The 6,450-nt window shown below is 46.9% G+C and overlaps 1 protein-coding gene across 5 annotated transcripts in view; it reads left to right on the top strand.

The window, feature by feature from the left end:
- Positions 1 to 344: 344 nt before the first annotated feature.
- LOC143283013 (uncharacterized) overlaps positions 345 to 6,450 on the top strand; it is a 48,968-nt gene continuing 42,862 nt past the window's right edge. Inside the window, exons 1-2 of one of the 5 annotated variants that reach the window (XM_076588998.1) lie at positions 345 to 466; positions 1,901 to 2,122. The gene's annotated coding sequence lies outside the window, so the exon portion shown is untranslated. Of the gene's footprint in view, positions 467 to 503; positions 799 to 1,739; positions 2,123 to 6,450 lie in introns of those variants that run through there. The other 4 variants (XM_076588999.1, XM_076589001.1, XM_076589002.1 and 1 more) reach the window with 4 other exon arrangements.

Raw genomic sequence — 6,450 nt, 5'->3', positions numbered from 1 at the left:
CCTCTTCCCTCTCTGCTCCTAACACGCACCTCTGAGCTATCGTGCTTCCCCCACCCCAAGCAGAGGAAAAACAAAAAAAAAAAAAAAAAAAAAAAAAAAAAACCCACCCCAAAACCGGAAGTAAGGTGACGTCAACGCGAGTGCCGCCCGCCCGCCCGCACGCGCGCACGTGCGCCCCGGTCTGGCGCCAAAAAGAAATGCCCTAGGATGGCGGGTGTACCTATATTGGCAAAACGAACCGGGTTGGCGCGAAGCAGGGTGGGGTGGGGGTGGGGGTAAGGTGGGGGTGGGGGTGCCCCCCACAGACCAGGTCTCTGTTTGAAAACTGGCACCGCTTTTCGTGAGTGTCTCAGTCTTTCTCAGGCCGGCGTTTCGCGTGGCTATCCGGCAGGGGAGGGGGGGATAGGATTGGATTGGATTGGATTGGAGAGAGCTACAGCAGCAGCAGCAGCAGCAGCATACAGCAGTCAGTGTAAATGTTGTTGGCTGCATGTAGTAGTGTGTTGGATGTGGCTTCGTGGCTGAGCTGGATGTTTGTTTGTTTGTTTGGTTGGTTGGGGTTTGTGGGATCAGACAGGGAGATAACTTGACAACCCCACCGCCTCCAGTATTATTATAAAAAAAAAAGTGCACACGGCTTTAACACACTGTCCTCACCCACACAGTGTACGCCTGTTTAGTTACCACTGCCGCCGTCCATGCTTACTGAAAAGAGAAGGTGTTAGTGAATCTTTTTTTTTTTTCCTTTTCTTTCTTTCTTCAAGTTTCCTTGAGGATTCCAATGATCGAGCTTAGCAGGTATTTCATGCTTTTCTTTTCTTGCACCCTCCCCCCCCCCCCCCACCTCCCTCCCCGCTCCTTCTTTTTCGAGATGCGGCAGACGTCTTCTTCTCGGTGATGATTCCTTGAAGGGGAAGAGTGTCAGTGTTTGCCTTGTGACGGACTTCAGGGTATAGTATCAGAAATTAGGGGGTGTTTTCTGGTTGAGAATTTAGTTTGTACAGAGCTGGATTGACATGTCCGGACAATCTCCGCACTTGAGCAGCGCTAAATTTACTGAGCCTTTGAATACCCGCCCGCTAAGTCTCCGCTAATTCCAAACGCTTTGGACAATTCTTATACAGCCGGCCAGAAAAAAAGAAGCAAAAAAAAGCTGCTGTTTGCTAATACACGACAGCCCCGCCTCCGTGCTGGTGAACAGCGTTTTTAAATTTAAAACAGTTGCTTCTGTTTGCTTCCTTTTTACCTTTTCCATGTCAGTGCTTTTGACTTTTTCGCCGGGGGGGCCGAATTCATGTGGGTTAGTGACAGACTGACGCGCAAAAGTACAGTCCGGTCAGTATTGATATATATGGTTGTAATCGTTGTACCCTCTCGTCACCCCACCGCTTGCTTCTTCCTGGGAAACCTGAAAGAAAAGACAGTAGTCTTAGAAATGCACTGTTTTCAGAATTGTTTGGGCTTAGTTGTTTCAGTTTCAGTTTGAAAAAACAAAACAACACACACACACACACACACACACACACACACACACACACACACACACACACACACACACAAACCGGGAAAGGAATTGAGTTCGTTCATTTATCTGATGATGATATCAGACTGTGAACAGATTGAGCAAATAATGACCAGCATTAACTGAGTTAACGAAGAGGCAATAGTCGATTTGTTTCATGGTGCTAGCGCTAGTGTATAATATATTTTTCATCGTCTTTCTCTTCAGTTGTGACTATGAGTAGCTACAGCAACAATTACAGACACCTACTGCTACTACTACTAATTACTACCACAACTATTACTCAGTCCTGTAACTGACACGAGGTTATAGTTACGGAAAGCAGAAGAAGCCACGAATCACTAACTAAATCAGATTCCCGACGCGCTGATTGGCCAGATGAATAAGAACAATCGTCTCGGTGACCAATGAAACCTCTCAGTCAGCGTGTCCAATCACTGAGAGGACCAATACCCACCATGGACCAATCAGCATTGAGGTGACCTGTGTCACCGACACCACGTGGCCGGCAACAGCAGCAAATTGTTCCAGGGCCGTGTCTGTTTCCGCGGCCGGCGGTGTTCCAAAGCAAGGATAATTCTGTCGGAGCTTCCGGACAAGGTAATGGAATGATCTTATTAGTCCTCTTCCTCCTCCTCCTTCTTCTTCTCCTTCTTCTTCTTCTTCAAAATTCTCCTTCCTCTTCTTCAAAGTTCTTCTTCTAAGTTCTTCTCCTCCTCCTCCTACTCAACCTCCTCCTCCTCCTTCTTCTAAGTTTTTGTTCTTCTTCTTGTTCTTCTTTTCCTCCTCCTCCTTCTCCCCCTCCTCCTTATCCTCTTTCTCCCCCTCCTCCTTCTTCTTCTCCTCCTACTCAACTTCCTTCTTGTTTTTCTTCTCCACCCCTCCTCCTTCTTCACCTCCTCCTTCTTCTTCTGCTCCTCCTCCTTCTTCTTCTCCTTCTTCTTCTCCTCCTCCTTCTCCTCCTCCTTCTTCACCTCCTCCTTCTTCTTCTGCTCCTCCTCCTTCTTCTTCTCCTTCTTCTTCTCCTCCTCCTTCTCCTCCTCCTTCTTCTGCTCCTCCTCCTTCTAGGCTCTTCTTCTCCTCCTCCTCCTCCTCCTCCTCCTTCTTCTAGGCTCTTCTTTTTCTCCTTCTCCTCCTCCTTCTCCTCCTCCTTCTTCTTCTAGGCTCTTCTTTTTCTCCTTCTCCTCCTCCTTCTCCTCCTCCTTCTTCTTCTAGGCTCTTCTTTTTCTCCTTCTCCTCCTCCTTCTCCTCCTCCTTCTTCTAGGCTCTTCTTATTCTCCTCCTCCTCCTCCTCCTTCTTCTTCTTCTGCTCCTCCTCCTTCTCCTCCTCCTTCTTCTTCTAGGCTCTTCTTATTCTCCTCCTCCTTGTCCTCCTTCTTCTTCTAGGCTCTTCTTCTTCTCCTTCTCCTCCTCCTTCTCCTCCTCCTTCTTCTTCTAGGCTCTTCTTATTCTCCTCCTCCTCCTTCTTCTAGGCTCTTCTTATTCTCCTCCTCCTTCTCCTTCTTCTAGGCTCTTCTTAGTCTCCTCCTCCTCCTCCTTCTTCTAGGCTCTTCTTCTTCTTCTTCTCCCTTTACTGATCACTTTCTGTCTTGTTTTCTTTTCTGTCTGCGCACAAGAATGTCTGTGTGGTCACTGACTGTGTTGTTTTGAATTTCAATTTCTTTAGTGCGTCAAGGGGAGAACATGTATTTCAGAAGTGCCCGATTTATACTGATGAAGAAAACAACAACAACAACAAACAACTATGGTACTGTTTGACTGTCATTCATCAGGCGAGTTTCTGGCCGTGATACCATTTTGAGTGTGTTTAGTCAGTTTAGACTCCGGCGGTGCTGTTACGCCACTGTCCTTGTTGAAGGTGATTGGGTGTCCCACATTGTAGTACCTTGAAAACAGACTTATATGGGATGAGTCCTGTCATGGTCTCCAGTGTCAGCGGGTTCATGGGGAACTGTCATTGAGAGGGACTGACGTGGTGGCCTGTCTCCACTCTGGGGGTGACACTCACTCAGTCTGGCTCCGCGACAAGGCCATTATTGCCGTCAGTAAGGTGCCCGGGCTTAGTAAGTGGTGTCCCAAATCAGAACAGGCACTACCTAACACCACACTGAAGTGACTCAGCAGCAGTGCAGGGTCTCCTCTGGTGTGTGGCCTTCTGGCGAACCTAACATCGATGGTTGTTTGTGGACTGGACTGCTGGCGCTGGGACTGCGACAGATGAACCCGGATGTCAGTTGCCGTGTATGGGGGACCGGGAGGGGGGGAGGGAGGGGAGAGGGGGGGGGAGGGACTCGGAATGAGCGGCGTGGGAGTAACGCCAGTGAAACGGTGCAGAGGATGGCGCAGCAGCAGCAACACACACACCCCCCGCCCCCCGCCCCCCAAAAAAAAGAAAAAAAAAAAGTAAACAAAATGTAGTGCTTTTCCGCGTCATCTTAAAAAAAAAAGGAGACGCTTTACTGTGTATCATTGTTCCAACGGTACCGTGCCATGATGTACTTGCTTTGTTTACTTCACTCGTATAACGCCTCAGGAATGTAAGTGCTTAATTGGCCAGAAACCAACCTTGAAAACTGAAGTGTGTTATACGAAAAACGATTAGAAGGTATGGGAACCGCGTCAGTAAATCATTGCATGGGGGCAACAAGGAAAGGGAAAGAAAAGAAGAGAGAGAGAGAGAGAGAGAGAGAGAGAGAGAGAGAGAGAGAGAGAGAGAGAGAGAAGAACAACAAAAAATTTTAAGGACAGCTGCCAGTGGTTATTTGATACATACTCAATAATATCAGAAGAAATGTTCGTTTTTTTTTATATATTGATTAATTGATCGATATGGATACTTATATAGCGCCTATCCTCGGTCGGACGGAGACCAAGCTCTAAGCGCTTATGAATATATAAGATACAAACGTGATTTATTGTCTGTATTTCTGAGGGGCCAATCAAAAATACATCCCCCCCCCTGCCGCCCCCCCCCCCCCCCCGGTAACAATGGAATTTTAAGGACAGGTAGCTCAGTGCAAGTTGGCCCTTTCAAACACAAACGCTGCTGGTCAGGCATCTGCTTGGCAGATGTGGTGTAGAGTATATGGATTTGACCGAATGCAGTGACACCTCCTTGAGCTACTGATACTGATACTGATACTGATAACAGAGAAATATATCATTTACCTTATTGATATTCTAGATACACATAATGATTCTTAGTGTTTACTAAGAATAAGCGCACATTATTTAAACATCGAACGAGGAAGATATGCAAACATTCCCAGAGAAGAGAGGTTATGTGCTATATGTGAAGTTGTTGAAGATGAATTGCATTTCTTAGATTCGTGTATCTTATTTCATAATTTGCGAAGCCATCTAATCACTACTATACAGCAGTATGATCATCAATCAAATGTGATCTCTAGAAACATACAAAACAATATACTAAAACCAAGTGATTTATTCACCTGCGATGACTGTCAAAAAACACTTGCCAACTATGTATTTCAGTGCATGCGTATTAGATGACCGTTTATTTCTTTGTTCCCTTTGTTCTTTGTTGTGTCTATTAATCCTTCGGGATTTTATGACAATAAATGAAGTCAAGTCAAGTCAAGTCAAGTCAAGTCAAGTCAAGTCATGTCTATCTGAATGTTTATGTGAGCGTGCCTGAGATCCGATTAAATGACACAGGAAACGAATGATGTGCACCCAATGGCAGCCGTCAGTCGGCTCTACCCAGGTAGGTAGGCAGCCTGTTGTGCGTGTTTGTAAAGCGCTTAGAACTTGGTCTCCGACCGAGGAGGATAGGCGCTACATAAGCATCCATGTCATTCATCATCATCATTCATTCATTCAAAGTCTATGTACATATAGAAGCCAGTCGTGTTCGACTGGATGGAATCTCCCGTCGGACCGACGGATGAGTAGGCAGGCTATGACCATCAGAACAGCAGAGGAGGCAGCTGCTGTTCCGAATATTTGGGCTAGAATTTGATTATAGAAGAGAGTGCCTTGCCCAAGTTACATCCCCACTCTCTCGGCCAAGAGGGTTTTAAATTTTTTTTTTAGGACGGTCGGTGTAGGGATTATACATATCACCCAGTAACCACCTCAGGATAATAATCCTACCTGAAACTCACTGCTGTCAATGAACCGAAAACGTCCGTCAGTTTCTCGCAAATCAGACCACGCTAATGATGGCCTTTGCAGTGGTATCCTTCTTCTTCTTCTGCGTTCACTCGTATGCACACGAGTGGGCTTTTACGTGTATGACCGTTTTTACCCCGCCATGTAGGCAGCCATACTCCGTTTTCGGGGGTGTGCATGCTGGGTATGTACTTGTTTCCATAACCCACCGAACGCTGACATGGATTACAGGATCTTTAACGTGCGTATTTGATCTTTTGCTTGCATATACACACGAAGGGGGTTCAGGCACTAGCAGGTCTGCACATATGTTGACCTGGGAGATCGTAAAAATCTCCACCCTTTACCCACCAGGCGCCGTCACCGTGATTCGAACCCGGGACCCTCAGATTGACAGTCCAACGCTTTAACCACTCGGCTATTGCGCCCGTCGCAGTGGTATCCAATTTCCTCTACCGCCCGACACAGACAGACAGACAGACAGACAGGCAGCAGTTTTAGAAACCAAGGATGTAAGACCTCGTCGTTGTTTGTTTATTGTGAAAGGCAGGCAATCTTCCGACTTGACGCCGTTGCGGCCATAGGAAAAAAGAAAAAGGAAGGATAGGACCAACACTCTCCATTTTGGCCCACGCCACAGTTTCTTTTCTCAGACAACATCACTCTGTCCTGACGTGATGCACGTGCTCCGTTCAGCTTTCCCACTGTCGTGCTGAAGGGAACGCTTTCAATGTAAACATCCTCACGGCTAAATGACAGCACCGGCTTTACTTCCAGAGAAGGAAGAGGCGGTT

This window comes from Babylonia areolata, chromosome 6 (genome assembly GCF_041734735.1).
Source record: "Babylonia areolata isolate BAREFJ2019XMU chromosome 6, ASM4173473v1, whole genome shotgun sequence".
Lineage (NCBI taxonomy): Eukaryota > Metazoa > Mollusca > Gastropoda > Neogastropoda > Buccinidae > Babylonia > Babylonia areolata.
Note: the sequence above shows the minus strand (reverse complement) of the source record. Positions and strands in the feature narration are given on the sequence as shown.